Raw genomic sequence first — 19,143 nt, 5'->3', positions numbered from 1 at the left:
CACAACCATTGTTCTGTGTTTACTGTTTCTTACAAGTTTCTCTTAGAGGGCTGGGTTGTTGTTTTTATATACTTGTAGGTAAAGATGCTATAGAGCAGTTCAGATACTTCTACGGCCAGCCCCACCATGAAGCAGCCTGTTGCAGGTGCATCAGGCGTCGGAATGGAAAGAATGGGCCTTGGAATTATCCCCACCTCCCATGCAGGCATCAGCAGGACCAAGAAGTGGCTGCTTGCTTACTTGCCATTGCAGCATCTTGGATAGCTCCTTTAGAGTTCTGACTGAAACCTGGAGCAGATTCACCATCCCAGTGATATAGGAGTGACCAGCCTCCACTGGAACCCAACAGCTACACAAAGCAAGCTGACCAAGCAAGAAGAACAGGCACAAACGGCTGCAACCGCCTCTTCCTTCTCCACCATCCTGTCCTCTGCTTCCAACTTCTGAAGAGAGAGCGATGTGCTGGAACCTGGGTAGGGCAGCAGCTGACTTTTTTCATTTTAGATTGAAGCAGCAGCTGCACTTCAATTCAAGATGGGGGTGGGGAAGTGAGCTGCCGCTCTAATCAGCCCTGTTGGCCATGGAGTAGCTGTTTTGGACTAAAGCTGCTGCTGCTAGGTGCATGGCTGGGAGGCTTCCCATGTTCATGATCCACCACCCCTCCCAGCCAGCCACCAGAGCACTTTGCCTCAGTCTGCCTAATGGGCGATCCTGCCCTGCTTTTGAACCCAAATAAAGGTGGTGCTGGGGGGCAGCATGCCAGCCTCCCAGTTTAAAAGACTACTTTAATTTCAAACAACCTTAAGAAATAAAATGAAAATCAGGAAGTTTGGGGAGCCAGGTGGGCACCATGTTGGAGACCGTAGAGACAGTACTGGGCTAGAAGAATCAAATGGGCCAATGATCTGCCTCCAGGTAAGGTAGCTTCATATGGACATGTGGCGTGTGTGTGTGTGTGTGTGTGTGATGTTTGTTTTGGACTTCCTGGATCAGTTGTACCAGAGATGGTTTGAGCAATTCACCACATGTTTGGAATCCAATTTCACATGCAGTGAGAGAGTGCCTTTGCATTCATATCTTTCCCAGCCTTATTACCATGTAGTTCTCTCATCTAAGAGTCCTTGTTCTGTATCCTTACTGTTTTGTCACTTCATTAGTGCATAGCTAATGGTAATTTTCCCTCCCTCTCTCTCTCTCTCTCTCTCTCTCTCTCTCACTCACACACACACACACACACACATTAATTGGTAACTCAGTATCTTTGCAAGAGTTCCTTATTAAATGCATCTTAATCACTGAGCTTGTCCTCAATTTGCTTTCCTGTTTGGTGGCTAAAGTTGGCTCTCTGAGGAGCGGAAAGACTGAACTAAAGACATCAAAGGAGGAAAATTAGTTCATTGTTCAACGATGACCTGGAGCCAGCAGAATGGCTCAAGATATGCATCAGGACAGACTGCTGTAGGACAAATTTTTATCGGCTTTCTTTTGGAGAAGCACTCCAACTGCACATAGGGACAGAGATCAACCACATATAAAATGCATCAGTGAACAAATGTTATCAATTCAATCTCAACCCTCCCACTTCTAACTGTAGAGCTGAGAGTTACAACCAAGGTGAATATTTAAGCCTCCTTGTGTTCTGTTGAAACTCACCAGGCTCTTACCCAGAGTTTAATTTATTTTATATTTATACTGTGCCCAGGCCGGTTAATGAAAAATACAATAAAACAACACAGTCAATAAAAACAACAGCACAGAAGATAAAGCCCTCCGGATGTTTCTGGCCTTCAACCCCCATCAGCGCTAGCCAGCATAGCTACTGATGAAGGTTCATGGGAGTTGTAGGCCAAAACATATGGAGTGCCGCCTGTTGCCTACCCATGATCCAGGCTTTGGCAGAGGATGCTAACTGATGGAATTCATTGGATGCTTAGCGAATGGGCAATATGGCTTCCATCTTCCTTTGAATGTATTTTACATGCTCCCCAGTTCACAGAGGAGTGAGGAGAGACTACTGGAGACTTCGAGCATTTAAAAAATATTTTGCTAATTTGTAAATATACAACTAGGTGTTTATAAACTTGGTGCCTCCACATATTTGAGATGATATTTCCCAGAGGTCCTGACCAGTGGCCGTGCTGTCTGGGGCTGATGGGAGTTGAAATCCAGCAGAGGGCGGGCAGTTGGAGAAGAGCACTTTTAGTAGACAGAGCACTTTTAGTAGACAGTCAGCCTGTTGCCCTGCATTAGGTTCCCAGAGAGAGAGAGACCCAGCACTCAAAATGCACTCAGCACCCAGATGCACCCAACACTCAAGTTCAGTCTTCAACCAGGGTGGCACAAGCCAGATGCTGCCTTTGCTGCAGCAGGAAAACACCAGGCAGGGTTCTCTGGAGGGCCTGCCCATCTGGTGCCTCAGTCTGAGGGTCCTTAGGGTGATACACAGGATGGGTGGCTGCTCCAAAGGTCTGCACTGGCTGAGCCATTTGCCACAGTGGGACAGCATCTGATGGCACTCTCCAGAGTGGCAGCTAGGGGTGTGATTTGATGCCCCTCCTGCTCCACCTTTGATGGGGGATTCAGCCTGCCTCATGGGTGGGCTAGTTCTGGCCTTCAGCTCTCTCTCTTTCTCTCTCTCTCTCTCTCTCTCCCCCCTCCCCCCCCCCCAGGCCACACTTCTACTCCTGCTGCTGCTGTGCCACCAAATCCATCAGTGGTAGTAAAAAATTGGTGATCTGCCACTAGGCAAGCCTGAAGCAATAAGATGGAATGCAAGAAGGCAAGTGAATAGGAATTAAGTTTATTTATTTATTTATTTATTTATTTATTTATTTATTTATTACATTTTTATACCGCCCAATAGCCGAAGCTCTCTGGGCGGTTCACAAAAGTTAATGATTTCAGGCCAAGGTGGAGGCCTGGTGTGGGTGGAAATCTGAGGATACCTTTCTTGCCCTCAGCCCCAAATCCTGATACTTTAGCCAAGCGAGCCCAGAAAGGATTATGCGGTGGGTGGGTGGGTGTGGTGGTGGTGGTGGGAGTCCAATCCAAACCCAATTCTCAGCCTCTCCCTTTTCTTACCCTTTCTTGCTTAATTTGTTTAACAATTTAATACTTTTTTAGCTGTGTATATTCCTCATGTTTACATTGTTCTGATTTTATCTGTACACAGCCCTGAGATTCCAGTGATATAGGGCGGGATACGAATGTTTTAATAAATAAATGAAATAATTACCCCGTCTTCCTGCAATCCAACAGCTATTGTTGACACACACACTCACACTCACTCACACACCGCCTGTCTACTGATGTTATGTTTGCAGTCTCTAAAATAAAAGACAGCACTGTAATTCTGCTCCTATGGCCGAGAAGGCTACACCAGTAGATCATGGCCACAGGACCAGGAGTTAACGATAGAGGACAAAGCCAGATTTTAGATGTTCTCAAATTATTACAATTGTACAGGGGCTGCCAATTTGCCAGGATTGATATGCTAGACTGTAGAGTATTTGGATGAACAATAATCTCAGCTCCACTCATGTGCAATATAAACTATAAAGCAGCATTACGTTGTTTTATCTTGAAATGGCCACAAGATGACAGTGTTTCAGAGCAATCCTGTCCAATAATTATACCCTTTGGCTGTCTCTATAGACCTGCATGTTCTAAGGTGAAACAGTGTCATCGCTGCTAATGTATTATTAACTATAACACTCCCAAAATATTGCTAAGCAGCGCAAGTTGACGTATGCAAGCAGTTTGAAGGCATAATTGTGAAAGGTCTTACAAGCTGATTGCCTGAGATTTCTAGAGGAGTGGTGGTCCTAATGCCTGCCTTCCCAGCCCAGTCCTGTCATAAATTCACAGAGGTTTCTCAGAAAATATAACTTATGACTTGCTTCAAATTCAAGGGAAATCAGAATCAACATTGTTCAATGACATATGGGGGAGATTTGTTCAATATGCATCACATCCGAATGTACAGCAATGTATGCCTGCTTCAACTCTGAATATATGGACATTGTAAAAAAAAAAAACAAATGAGGGAATATAGCACATTTATGATTTGGGGTTTTCGTTCTTTTTTCTTCTCTTTTACTTTTTTCTGTCTCCTTTCTTCCTTTATATTTCTCTCTCTCTCTCTTTGATTAAGCTTCCTTCCCCTAGAAGTTGTATCAATCAACTTTTATTTCCCCCCCCCTTTTTATATATTATACATATTCATATAACTGTTGGCTTAATATTAATTGTTAGGGGATTGTTTGTATTCATTCCTTATTTTTGTATCACTTTAAATACAAAATAAATTTTAAAAAATCACAGAGGTTTCTTTCACCTCAGAGGGGCTCATCTATGCTACAGGTACTACCATTTGTATATCTTCAACCCCAATCCCAATTGCATGTCCCTAAATATCATAAAAATAAATGTTTACATGGAGTTACATGTTTATATGCATTTTATGCATAGGGGAATAAATCACATAGGAGGAACTGCAACAAAATGTTGCAGTATGGAGTGCTGTTCAGGATTCAAGCCACTACATTTCATCCCTCCCCTCCCCCCCCCACATTTTCTGTTTTCCTCCAGCTCCAAACAGTTGGTCAGCTACAGAGCGCTCTCTCTTCTTATTGGGCTGATTTGGGGTTTAAGCAATGAAGCAAAGCACCTTGGATATCTCCTGTAGAGTTCTGACTGAAACCAAGAGCAGATTCACTGCTGCACTGACACTGGAGCTGCCAGCCTCCACTGGGTTTAGGGTCCCCCCCCCAAAGTTTTTTTTTTGGGGTGAGTGGGGGGGAATACTTCTGCAAACCTTGGAATTCCCTAAAAACTACTGATACCTCCCTTTTGGGCCTGGATTCTGCCATGATGGTTACATAAGCAATGACATTCCAAGCCTGAATATCAGAAACAGAAGATAATTACCCATATGAAAGTAAATGTGATCCCTGTTCAAAATTAAACAAACCATCTAAATAATGTCATTTCTGAACTCCAGTATCAGAGGCGGTAAGCCTATATACATCAGTTGCAAGGGAACATGGGTGGGAGGGTGCTGTTGCACTCCTGTCTTGCTTGTGGGTTCCCAGTCGACAGATTGGAGATAACACAATAAGGAATGTTAATCCAGTATATCGGCTGTGCGTAATGACGGAGTTGTGCTATAACCACATCGCCATCTAGTGGCTGTAAAATGAAACATACAGAACTTGCGAGAACTTGCTGAGAAAGACAGCCCCTCCTTTAAAAAAAAAAACAGCATGTGTCAGCCCATGTATGGAGCCAATCTTAATCCCGCAAAGACTCTGGAAGCAGAAGTCCCATAAATTGTGGGATAAAAAGCCTGGTATGGTGAAGCCCTAAGAAAGAATAGCCGTTTTGGCCACCTGAATTTGGATAGAAAGAAAAAAGCAGTTCCGTGTTTTTGGAGATGGGGTTGCCAAAGTGAGCACCTCTTATGTGGCACCACTTTGGGCCTAGTATGGCCTGCCTATGTTCCTCCCCTGTTCAACCTGTACACTTGCAAATACTTTATTACTAGGGTTGCAATAAAGTCTCCAATGCTCTGCTCTCTCATCTACAAGCAAATCGACCCCGTAAAGCAGTCCTGGAACTTCCTATCACTGAGGAACATGGGAAGCATGAAACAATTGATACTTGAAACCCAGTTTTCCATCACTCTTTTCTTCTTTCATTCAGTGCTCTTAAAGATCTTGACAAATAATACTGATACGTCCTGATTTATGCTTCATGTCTAATAAACATATATCTCTGCATCTTTTTTTGTAAACCCAGAGGGTGTACTACATGCTGAGATTTTCTGAGAAAGACTTCTAGAAGATTATGGTCTGTTTAAATAACTAATTATTGTTGACATTTTACAATCCACGGAAGTATTCACATCCAAAAATAATACTCTTTAATTGTCATAAACTTAGCTATGCTGAGCAAAATGCTCTGTTGTGTTGTAACTCTGTTGACTTTGGTGGAGTTAAGCCAGAAGAGAGTTTAACTACATTCTCTTAAGTAGTTGAAAATATTAAATCTAATAATCTTCAAGAGGGAAAAAGTATTTCCTTTATGATAGTTTAATTTAGCAAGGGCTGGGCAGGTATGGAAGGAGGGGTGACTATTGCAAAGCTTTCTAGTGATCTGAATAAGCCTGTGTGCACCAGTTGCTGGGGAACATGGGTGGGAGGGTACTGTTGCACAATGTCCTGCTTGTTCATCCCTGGCCGATGGCTGGTTGGCCACTGTGTGAACAGAGTGCTGGACTTGATGGACCCTTGGTCTGATCCAGCATGGCTCTTCTTATGTTCTTATGAATAGCTGTTATTTTTCTGAGAGATCCCCGTAACATTAATTCAGTTGAGTCAACTAAAGGTTTATTTTATTGCATCTTTTCTGTTCAGGTTGTCTTTTCTTTTCATTTGGGTGAAGTTTTAAAATGTAATAATTTAAGTAATTTCAGTTCAACAGACCTCCTTCATTCAACAGGTCGACTTGATTACTTCAGATAGTGAGTGGTGAAACCAGGCAGGAACGCACAGATGCTCAGCCCTTGAAAAATATTTTCAGCCACATTCATGGTTCTGCTTGCTACTATGGATCATTTAGTGGGTAGAGGAGAAGTGCACACATAGCCAGAGATGTTTTGACTAAAACCAATCATTTGGCAGGATGGACAAATGATTGGTACTTGTCTGCTTGAAACCAGCTTTGCTGATCAGGTGAGGGACCAACAGTGATAGACACTGAAAGTGTCTTCATTTCTATGCATTCTTTTCCCCTGCCTACGATTGCAGACCAATGGCAGTTCCAGGTGGGCAGGGAGAAAGCCATACAATCTACCTTTATTGCGATATCTAGAATTAACTAGCAGTACTTGTTTTACCAGTTTGTGTGAATTTCTGCAGCAAGTTAACACAAACACACAGCTGCAATTACATCACCCTTCCCCATCTTGGTGTTAAGTTAGACAAATTTTATACTCCGCTGATGCCGGGAGGGGGCATTTACATTGGCACAATCTGGCAGACCATAGGCAATCCTGTACTCCATCATCGTGATGTGGGTGGAAGAGGGGCAGTGGGCTTTCAATGGCTTTTCACTCTACATTGAGTTGTATGGGGAAATTTTGGTTATGCCTGTCCTGTAAAATCACTGCAGAGTTGCAGTGTCGTCATGTGCACTGTCGTGTTCTGAATGGGCATAGGACTTGACATAAATCCTGTCCTCTCATCTCCTACTCACATCTCTGACCCATTTTTGGCCCTTCACAGGAGGAACTGCACCAGCGGAGTTGCATCGGTGTACCTCAAGTTCCACTGACACAACTTAGTTTGGCCAACGTAATGCGTTGTTTTATCCACATCATCCTAGGGCTACTCAGCCACTGTATCTTGAATACAGGATTGCATCCAAAGAGAAGAACCATTGAGCTGAAGGTGCATGCAAGCCAATATTTCAGCACCTGATAGAGCCATTCAGCACAGAATCGTATAGTCTGAGGGGAGTCAGAAACACCTCCATTTTCTAAGTGTGGTCTTATTGTCAGAGTTGTATGAAATCAAGATGGCCGTTTTGGCTCAGTAGCTAAAAATTGAGGCCTGGAAGCTGTGTGTTCAAAACAGCCCTGGATTCAAAGGTTGCTCTAGAAGTTACTGTTGCCTCCAATTCCCCATCTGCAATGAGTGGCTTCCTCCACAGACGTGTTGTGATAGGATATGGATGCCTTCGCTGGCTAAATGGATATGATAAGATCACTGTATTTTGCTCCTTCATGATGTGACAGTGAACAATGCTTTACTCCCAGGAAAGAGGACCGAATGAAAGAGACAATGCTAAGTGCCATCATATCTGTCTGATATGCTCCATCTCTTTGGCCTTGCCTCTTCATTTTTGTTTTGACACTTCTGAATGCTTGGATAGCCATGCTTTGTTTGGAAAGTCATTCTTTGATATCAATGACTCTTGTGGGTTTTTAAAAACTATCTTTTTTTCTTTCTGGTGAGCACTTTTGCTGATGACTGATTATAGTCACATCAGTGGCATCCACAGGTTAGTTAATTCCAATCCCTTCAGTGTATAATTAGCGAGAGCTGCGTTGCTACACTCACTTTTAATTGCACACTCTTCATCTTTTCCACATCGTTCCAAAGGCCTCCAGAAGCACCACTGATTGCCCTTGCCTTTCTCATGTCCAAAGCAGAGTGGTTATTTCCCCCCCCCATGCGTGATTGCACAAATTACATCTCCCCCCCCCCTTTGCAATAGCTCTGCTGTATCCTGGATATTGATTGCACTACAAGTAAGATGCTCTTTAAACACACACACACACACACACACACACTCTCCTACCAACGTTAAACGTGCACACACCAAGCAACCAAGGATTGAAACTATTCCATGAGGTGGTAGAAGAAATGATGCTGTTGGTATGGCAATTAGAGGCGTTGACAAGTTTGCTAATTTTGTATTGTTTTCCTAAACAAGTAATCCTACTTAGCTTCATTTACATAAGCTATTAGTTCAGATCCAGTTGATGGGACGAGAAATGTAAGTATACTGGATGTCCGCTTAGGGTGGTCAAATAAGTAGACTTTTCCTTGCGAGTATCTGATGGGGTGCTACAATTCCTAACCTGTGCACATTCTGCCAAAGAAACACTACTCTTTCCAAGTCAGGATCATGGACAGACATTGGTTTGCCACCATTTTTATAGGCAGAAACTTTGCATGGCGGATTTTCAATGTGTCTGAAAAAACTTCCCTTGTTGATTTCACTCTCTTTTGTATTTTATTATGTTTTTAGTCCCCCCAATAACAAAGAGTTATCTGGGCAGATTGCGCGATGCAGCACCTGTCTCCTTAAACCTCTTCTTTCTCTCTGGCCCAGGGACTTAGACTTACTATTCCATGGTTTCCTTCCTGTCAAGTATCGAGCATTACTCCAATACACAGGCTGGAGTGCCTTCCCTGGCTTCCATAGTGAGTTCTGTCTGACAGCCTGGAGGTAGAAATGGCTCCCATCTACAGTGCCAGCTCATGGTTTTTGAGGGCCCTTAGGCAAGATGCCCTCAATGCCCTACTCCCTCAGTGGGTCTACCTTCTCACCAGCATAGTCACCAGCTGCTATTGCTCCTGATCCTCTTTCTCATCACTGCAACAATCTTCTTGCTTGACAGCCAGGGAGCAAGTAGGCCATGGAATCTACTGCTCTTCCTTCTCACCACTACCGTTGTCTGGGCCAGAGTGAGCAGCAGGTAAACAAGCAGGTTGCAGAGGAGGAGTAACTCCAAGGGTGTCTTGTCCATGGGGTCCAGGCAGGGCATGGGCCCTCAGCAAGGGGCTGTGGATGCCTACCTTTGATGCTGGCCTTGCATCAACCTACCTAGCTGGGTTTTTGGCAAGTGTTAATGGTCCAATCTCTCCCAGGTGCCTCAAAAGTAACTGAGTGCTATCATGCTGATATTGCTGTACCTGATCCGAGGATTTTCTCCTTCTCCCTGATCCCAGGTATAAAATGAAGCCCCTTTTGCCTTGATTTTGTCAACAGATGGGCCATGGTGAACTGACTCTGAAGAAAAATGTCAGGGTAAGCCCCCAACTTTGTTTAAAGTGCAGGTTCGGGGAAAAGCCCCGCAGTGGCTGCAAATCAGTGGTTGCGTCATATAACCGATGCAGCGCCAGTTCACAGCCACTGTGGGGCTTTGAAGATGTATAGACAGTCCCCTGGTGCATGACTTCAGCATTTCCCCTCATCTATTGATGTCTTTGTTCATTCTTTTTTTCATAGCTCAGCTTAACGAGCTTAAGTGCCTTTATTCTTCTGATCATTTGCACCTGCCGAGTTTTGATTTTGCCCTTTGAGTAATTCATTTTACAGTGTACAACTTGTTCTTTGGAAGGAAGAGTACCATTTGCTACCATATTTCCAATTACCTGTCATCAGATTGCCTTCCAAATTAAAGGGCTCCGGAGGTTTTCTGATGTTCTTGTTCTCTCTTTCTACAAAGAGCGACTTAAAACTCCTCCTCACCTCATGCTAGGAAGACACAAACCCCTGCAGAGAAGTGTTACATAAATTCTATTTAGGTTTAGTCTTTTATCACATTATCCAAATGTGTGTGCTAATCTCTAGAGAAACAGCTGCAGTATACAATTCTGTGATAACAAATATAATACAGGCCTTTATATTCCACACAACTTGATATGTTGTATCAGAACTCTCCACTACAATAAACTAACTTTCCTGAAGCAATAATGAATTAGACAAATGGGAAAATGTACCTGTGATGATCCTGTTTGATAAGGCTGGGGTCAACTTACAAGGTAAATATATATATATCCATTTTGAGTGCTTGCAAATCACCCAGTCTTTTCTTTTGATTAATCCTGTCTCTCCTGGATTTCTCAATTTAAATATTAATAAGTCTTCTTTTACTTAGCAGAGTTATGCATGAGAAACTGGAGCTCACTCACGACTAACCCAGGTCTAACTGGCTCAGGGCACCAGAGGTGTGGAAACATTATCTTGTTGACAAGGGTTGTTTCCGGATGGACGGGCCGTGCTGCCAACCAGGAGGCTTTGTGGAGCAACTCCGTCTTTTCTTCCTTGATGGATTTTCTTTGATGTCATCTGGGGGCCCAAACATTTCCATGAATGGGGCAAGGCGATGGCATGATGAAAGGCTTGTGTGAAAGCACCCAAGGTTTGCATTCAAAAGAGAGATGAGCAATAGATCTTACCCTTGGTGCTGAATCCTACTTGATGCACATGGAAGGCATAAATGGCTTATTTGGCCATTCATGGGGCTGATGTAGAAACTATGCATCTAAATCTGAGCCCTACCTGGTCATTCCATCTTAGCCAAGCAGTTAGCAATGGCATCCATTAAAGTAAGCATATATTATGTAGTTTTTATTCTAGGTCTTATAACAAATATTTAATAAGAGTTCTCTGTCAGATTATCAATTTGCACACATACTCTGCATAAGGGAATGCTTAGATCAGGGGCGAGCAGAAGAAAGATTGGGATCTACTGGTAATTTGCAATAGATCAGCAAGGATTTCCAACTTTTGTTAGCGATAACACAATGACCGGGTTTGCACAATCAGTGCAGCCCACCGTGGGTTATTTAAGCCATGGTGGGTTGTGGCATGTGCTGGCTGCCCTTTTGAATGTTCAAGCCACAGCTGGCCATTGTCATGGCTTGTTGTGTTGTGCGAGCCAGGCAAGGGTGGCTTATACGAGAGTTAAGCATAACTGATGGATTGTTTTAGGGTTATGTGAAAGTTGTTTGACCCTCCTTTAAGCCATCCTCACTGGGTTTGCACAACACGATAAGCCACGGTGACTGCCCACCTTATCTTGAATATTAAAAAGGCTGGCCAGCACATACCCCACCCCACCATGGCTTAAATAAGCCATGGTGGGCTCTAATGATCATGCAAACCAGCCTAATTGCTTTTCCCAATTGATGAAGAAAGCTTGGGGTAAGCAGGGGAGGACATTTGTGTGAAAGGACTGTGAGCTCAAATTCCTAGTCGCAGAATGTGCTCAGAGACACATTTTTCTTTAATTCTAAGGGTATGTCTTCTGCACCCAGCTCTTGTAGGTGAATCTTGGGGTCCTAGTAAAAAAACCAAAGAGACTGGGCAAACCTGAAATCTGCCCACCCCTGTCTTAGTTATATGTTTATATGTTTCACAAGTCATCACATTTAGCATGGGGAACCCTAAACCTTGGCTGAGACTGATATTTATTTATTTATTACATTTTTATACCACCCAATAGCCGAAGCTCTCTGGGCAGTTCACAAAAATTAAAACCATGTAAAGCACAATTAAACAACCAACAGTCTAAAAACTCAAATACAAAATACAATATAAAAAGCACAACCAGGATAAAACCACACAGCAGAAATTGATATAGATTAAAATATGGAATTAAAACAGCAAAGTTTAAGTTAAATTAGGTGTTAAAATACTGAGAAAATAAAAAGGTCTTCAGTTGGCGACGAAAGCAGTACAGTGTAGGCGCCAGGCGGACCTCTCTGGGGAGCTCATTCCACAGCCGGGGAGCCACAGCAGAGAAAGCCCTCCTCCTAGTAGCCACCCGCCTCACTTCCTTTGGCAGGGGCTCACGGCCTAAAGCATTTTTGGGGGTCACCACTTGGTGATGATGGCTTTTGAGAAATAGCCCTGCCTATCAGACAAACTTGTATGGGCTGTTTGGACTGTCTGTTTTAATTCCATGGAACCACAATGTGTAGCTGTAAGGCAGTATTTAAAAATAGAAAAGGAGGGACAAAACCCTGTGGCAGTAAAGAATTACGAAGTGCATGTATAAATCGGCAAGAAAAAAAGGATGTGAACTGCCCAGAGAGCTTCAGCAATAGGGCAGTATAGAACTGCAATAAATAAATAAATAAATTTGGAATTAAATGCAGATCTCTTTCAAAATTCATAATTCCCCCACTTTTAAAAATAAATAAATAAATAAATAAATAAATACTTTTTTTAGACATGTGACAATGAAGATATAGGTCAACTTAACAGTCTATCAGCATGTAAGAAAGCTATAAAACGGATCTCTTCCAGCAGGTCTATCCAGTGTAATTTTAGGATGTTTTTAAAATGACTTTAGGATGTTTTTAAAATGATTTTAGGGTGTTTTAACAAGGTATATTATGTTTTAATTCAGTTTTATGTATTTTATATTTACTGTTGTTCCCTGCCTCGATCAGAATGGAGAGGCGGGTAAGAATTATTATTATTATTATTATTATTATTATTATTATCATCATTATTATTATTACCGTTTTCAGTTTATTTGGTTTAGGACATGCTTTTCATCTAGTAGGTGTTTCCATGAGATCATTTCTGCTGCCCTGTTTTGTCAATACAGTGGGCAGCAATGCAATTAGTCCCCACGGCCCATTTCAATTGATGATCAGTCCTTTTTGTAACTGTCCCTCATGTTTCCTGTTTGAATCAACGATTAGCTCGGTGCACTTAAGTTTTATCTTCCTCTTTGTCACGCATGGATGGGTTTCTATTGATTGAATGTCATTGATCATCTTATTTTTGCCTTGATAGTCACCTGAAGCTTGCATTGTACTGAATTACATTTTGGATATTTTTGGCTAGGTCTTTCAAGCATATGCATTTTAATTAAATGTCAATACCTGTTATTCTGGGAGAAATGGTTCACTGCTGGAAGCTGCTCTTTTATGCAAGTGTCCAATATGAATGGAGGATTGAGCCCCCAGTTCCACTCCCAGCAAGGAATGGGCTGCTGACATCAGTCACTCTTTTTTGTTACCTGGAAGGACAGCTCAGAGGTTTTCTGGGGAGATTAGAGGAATCCTTCACTACTTGTTGGTTCAGCAACCTGGATTTCCTTCTCACCTGACTTCCCAAAAGTCAGGCCCAAAAGGACCAAAGATGCTTGAAAACAGGGAGTTTGCTTAATCAATTAGCAACTGGGGAGTTTCAGTCCGATAACACCCCTTGTGGGCTGAAGTCAATCTTATTATTTTGTTACAATATATGTATGTTGCTTTCCAAAGAGATATCAAAGTGGTGAACCTAAAATGTAATACTTTCCAAACAATAATAACGTCTAGGTCGATCCCAGCGGAAGCTGGTTTTAGGCAGCCGGCTCGGGTCAACTCAGCCTTCCATCCTCCCAAGGTCGGTAAAATGAGTACCCAGCTAGCTGTGGGAAAGGTAATAATAATGTCTAAACTGAAGGTTTTTATGCTGGTATATAGTGTGTTTGTTTTGGTGAACCGCCCAGAGAGCTCCGGCTATTGGGCGGTATAGAAATGTAATAAATAAATAAATAGATTTTGGATGTTTTATTCTCTTGTAAGCTGCCTTGAAGAGTTTTGAAATAAGTTATAAATGTTCTATCCAAAAATAAGAAATAATCCACTAAATATATTCCCCACAACTTGACTACTTTAGTTAAGCAATAATTAATATCCTGCATATTGAATTAGGTACACTGCATAGAGCTTCAGGTAAGACTTTGTATCACTCTAAGTCCAGCTGCTCTTTTACATATTAGGATTCAAAATCCTGATGCAGGTATAGGTAGCATGTCGGTCAATTGAGTGGTACAATGTTATCAACCGATCACCTGTTATTTGACCAAAGTCAAATATTCCATACAGCCAAAAATGCCACTGTGTAGGTGATAGCTTATCTTTCCTTCTAAAAAAAATCATGATAATGATACTGGTTGGCAAAGGCAGGACTAATGGCAGCTTCCTTCCTAGCCCTGCAGCAGCCAGGGTCAAATCCAGCAGCATGGCAAAACATTTCCTACTGACCACCTGCTCTATCTGCAGGCATCTCCAAACAGGAACAAGAACATCAATGGTCCTCAGTGGCAAAGGTCATTGCTTAGAGCCACCCATGAGTCCATCCATGAGTCCATCTTGTTTGCTGTCAGAACCAGGGGCAGTGCACCATCCAAAATGATCTACGCTGTGGCTTTTGTGCCAAGTACTCTAAACTCGGAGGCCTTGCAGTACATTTTTACTGAATGTGAACCATCATGTTCACTAGCACACACTGGAATATTTGCACATCCTAATGTTTCCAGAGACCCCCGTTCTTATGAGGCATTGCAGATATCTGGGTTTGAAGTACATGCCCTGGCCTAAATCTGTCAGCCTGAAGACAGGGATATTGCTTTCCATGGATTTTGAGGATGTATTTAGTAGAGGCTGGTGGCTCTAATTTTGGTGGTGCTGTGAGTCCATTCTGGGTTTCAGTCAGAACCAGCCACAATTCTAAAGAAGCTATCCAAGGTGCTGAGACTTTTCACCAACGTAAGTACAGAACCTTGGATAGATCCTTTAGAGTACTGGCTGGTTCTGACTGCAATCCAGAATGGATTTACAGCTCCACTGAAATCGGAGCCTCCAGCTCCCGCTGGATATATGGCTATTATCATAGGAAGCTGTGTTATACCAGGTCAGGCTACTTGTCCACCTAACTCAATATTGTCCATTCTAACTTGCAGCATCTCTCCAGGATCTCAGGAAGAGCTTCCCCCCGTCACCTGCTACCTGATCCTTTAAACTGGAGATGGGACCTTCTGCATACAACGCAGGTGCTCTGCCACTGAGCCTACGGTCCCTCCTGGTTGAGAGACTTAGCTGATGTGACATCATGCCTGCCTTTGACCCTCCCAAGGCATCCAACTGGCCAGAATGGGGAGAGCTGGACTAGAGGGAATCTTGGCCTGATCCAGCAAAGCCATTCTTCCATCCTTACGCAGGACGTGCAACCGGAAACAAACCGTGGTTCTGTGACATGCACCTGTGGCCATTTGCCAGCCCTTTGGAATGCAGCCTAGACACACACCACCCACACCCGCTCCCTCCTGTCCACAGGGGAGATGGCACGATCGTAGAGCACAAATGTGTTTTGTAAGCCTGTTTGTCTGCTCCAGTCTTGCGCCTGCTGATTATGACAACCTCACTACCTCGAGAGCGGAAGAGTTGGACAGAAACCCAGCTCCAGCAGTTGACAGCCTCCCCCAGGGCCTCGGTGAGCTGCTGAGGTGCTTTTGGCTGTTTGTCTGCGCTCGGGAGTTTATTGTGCGCTGCTGAGCTGACAGGTGTATGCTGCCTACAGTTGTTTGACGTCCAATTTCGTATGGGAGGCAATCAGGGAGGCAAAAGCAGCCCACGTTAGCCCGTCTGACTAAGCGGGGGGCTTTGGCGGGGTGTTTTTTTAAGTGCCTGAATGTGTTTGGCACAGATTAGCAGTGGACTAAGCCCCTGAGTGTTCAACTCATGAACAGACGAGGCAAGGCTTTCCAGCACTAATTGCAGAGTTGCTCCATATTAGCCCAATTATCATGTATAGACATTGGGCAGCATTCAATGGAACAGTGTATCTAACATAAATTACATTATGACCTCTGGTGCAACACCAATAGTGTGTTGCCCACCTAGCTCAAGGTTTTGTGGAGGAAACTGCCCTGCCAGCAAATGCTATTGGCATTGGCATTAGCACAACGTAATTTGTGTTAGTTATAGTTAGGGATGCCCATCACCAGGAAATGCAACCCTTTTCGGGCTTGCCAGTGTTCTGTGGCATACCCGACTCAGCTTGCATTTGAGAGCCAAGCCATGGGATTTCCTGAAATCCAAGAACTTTTTCATTTCCCCCACAGTGGAAATAGTTTGCACAATTTGCACAAAATGTGACTGACATTGCAGAAATTATGTGAATCATGGTGGAAATGTGTGCAAATTGCAGCTGCACCTTGTGCAAATGTCTATTTCTGCAAATACTACTCCTACTAATAACAACAACAACAACAACACCTAATCTGTTAGGTAGCCTGACTCAGGCCAGCCCCTAGTCAGGCCAACTAGCAGAAGATAAGCCAAAGTCTGGGGTGGGGAGGACAAGCCAAAGCATGCTCGTTGAGGTCCACCACCCAGCAACTGGATTCCTCCAACATCTCTAGTTATAGTGTCTCATTGGATCCTGTCCATTGCCGTCATGAAATCAGCTCTGAGCAGCATTGTGCTTAGTGACAACTTTAATATCTTAGAATAATTTTGGTGCTGTCTGCATGTTCTTGAAGTGTTTGCCCATATTGCTAGATGGCCACTTCCTTGGCCTGGAAATTGACTAAGAAAGTCCTGGCATGCCAGAGCCTTACCCTTTTAGCCTGATGTCTTTCAGGAGTGCATCAGGGCTACCTTCTCCCGTAAACATGTAGGCAGATCTCATGATTCCTCCTTCTTGCCACTATTTGGGAGTCTAAACCCAAAGATGAAGACGCCAGTAGACATTCACCATCACAGTCCTTGCACTTCCTCTTTATCCAATTTTTCATTAGGGCCTTAGCTAGACCTACCTGTTAGCCCGTGACAGAGGAGGGAAGATCTCGCAATGTGTATATCATGAGATCCCTCCTCTGTTTACATGTGACACGCGACAACCTCAGAAAGAGAGGCGTTGTACCCACCATTTTTTTTAACTTAAAGGGGCAGCAGTGCACAAATGATAAGTATTTTTTAAAATTTAAATTACTTTCCCCATTCCCCCCCACCCTACCCCTGATGGGTGCAGCTCCCAGCTCCTCATGAGGAATCACGCGGAGCCGGGTCAACTCGCAGCACCGGGCCACACATTCTGCGGTCTCAGGCTCAGCCCAGGACCATGAAAAAACTGGGGCCAAAGTGGAGGGCAAGATCCTGGGGTAAGGGAGGGATCATCCCTCCCTGATCCCGGGATCCCCTGTGCATCATGTGGATGCACAGGGATGATCCCGGAGATCACCCTGGGATAAACCCCTGTCTAGCTATGGCCTAGGTTTAATTACCTTCATCTTTGTTGTTCTTAGAAACAGGGAAATGGATTTTGGCTTTCTGATCTCACCATCTTTTTATAGTCTTCTCACCCACTCGCACAATCCTTCCTCCAGTTGTTTTGAGCCCCAGACTGCAAAAGCAGAATGCCAAGGCTTTGATATATGATCCTTCTTCATTCTGCTCTATGGCATTCCAGTCTTTTAAATTTTACAAATCTTTCAGCTTCTGCACCCGATCACCCTTTTGAGGGGGAGGGATTCTTGCACCATTTCCCCATATGTAAGGTTTTTTTTCTCTCTCTCCTTAAAACTCCACTCCTTTCCTCTACAGCTTCCTCCTCTGAATCCTCTTATGTGTAATCAAAAACATACTGTATGTAAGTAGAGGCCCAAGGAAATATTTGCTCTGGCTCTTAAAACTGCCTAGTCGTGCCAATGAACTCCAAGAAAGTGGGATCTCAAGCTTGTAGTAAAGTGAACCTTTCCCGTAAACCTTCAAAACTGGAATCCTTTTTGCCAATTGACACTAGAAGCGATTGTCTACTTCAAATAATACATTTTCATGTAATTAAAAGGCAGGCATTCAGGACAGATTTTGAATTGGAGCCATGTTGAAACACAACAAATGTAAAAGGTTGGAATTATGAATGCACTTCTAAACGCAGTAGCTATTGAAGTAGGAGTTGCAAAGTAAACCATAGGACAGAAGTTAGTGCAACTCTAAAAGAGAATATAAATTACAAAACTGATTTTTTTACACTGTATCCAGTCAGAGTTGTGCAGGTTCGATTATGATGATGATCATGGCGGCAACATAGGTATTACTCTGCCATTTTATGTATATGCACTATCTGCAAAAAGGCATCTCCAAATATTTTCACTTTAGGAATATATGAAACTGCCTTACACTAGGGATGGACAAATCTGTCAATGTCACTTCCTCTCTGTTCCTCATTTTTCCAATATAAAATCTGGAAATAGGTCATTTTCAGCTAATAGGTCATTTCCTTACAGTCTCACCATGTGTTTCTTACTTTGGAGCTCTTCAGGTGACAAACCCTATGTATATAGCCAAATGTAAAGGGTGTGGTTGGCTATTTGCAAGGTGGGTGGGCGGGCAGGGAACATGCCAGTTAAATGCAGAGACACATTTAATATTAAGTCTAGTTTGGACCCGAGGTAATGATGATATCCATGCAATCTGGGAAGAGGGCTATTGTGGCTGACAACTTAAGAACGAGGAATAAATCCCACATAAATCTTACCTAGAGTAGACCCATTGAAATGAAAGGACTTAAATTAAGCTTTTACCCAAGGTGCCTGTGTTCTTCTTCTTCTTCTTCTTCTGATGATGATGATGAGTTACTAGTGTTCACAAAAACAAACGATTAATAAGACTAGTGCTGTGCTGAAAATTTTGACCATTCCATTTTCAGCATTTCATGGGGGGTGGAGAAAAAAAATGAAAACTTGGGTAAAAGAGGCTGGGAAAGGTGAGAATTTTGGAAAATTTTCTCCTTGGGGAGGGGGACAGGTTTTTCACATAGCTTTTTAAATGTAGCCAGTTGTTGAGCTTTCTTTCTTTCTTTCATTTTTTTAAAAAACACAAAACAAAACACCCACACATTTTCAGAAGCCCAGGAGTACTTATTGGATGGCTATTGGAGACAGTGAGGTCACATGATCTCCAAAAGGTATCACTAAGATCTCCTAGGCTCCTCCAAACGCTGGAGGAAGGGGATGTTGTTGTTTTATTGAAAAACTAAACAAATAAGGGCCCTCAG

Source organism: Elgaria multicarinata, chromosome 3 (genome assembly GCF_023053635.1).
Source record: "Elgaria multicarinata webbii isolate HBS135686 ecotype San Diego chromosome 3, rElgMul1.1.pri, whole genome shotgun sequence".
Taxonomy (NCBI): domain Eukaryota; kingdom Metazoa; phylum Chordata; class Lepidosauria; order Squamata; family Anguidae; genus Elgaria; species Elgaria multicarinata.
The sequence above is the reverse complement of the archived record's forward strand: the minus strand, read 5'-3'. Positions refer to the sequence as shown.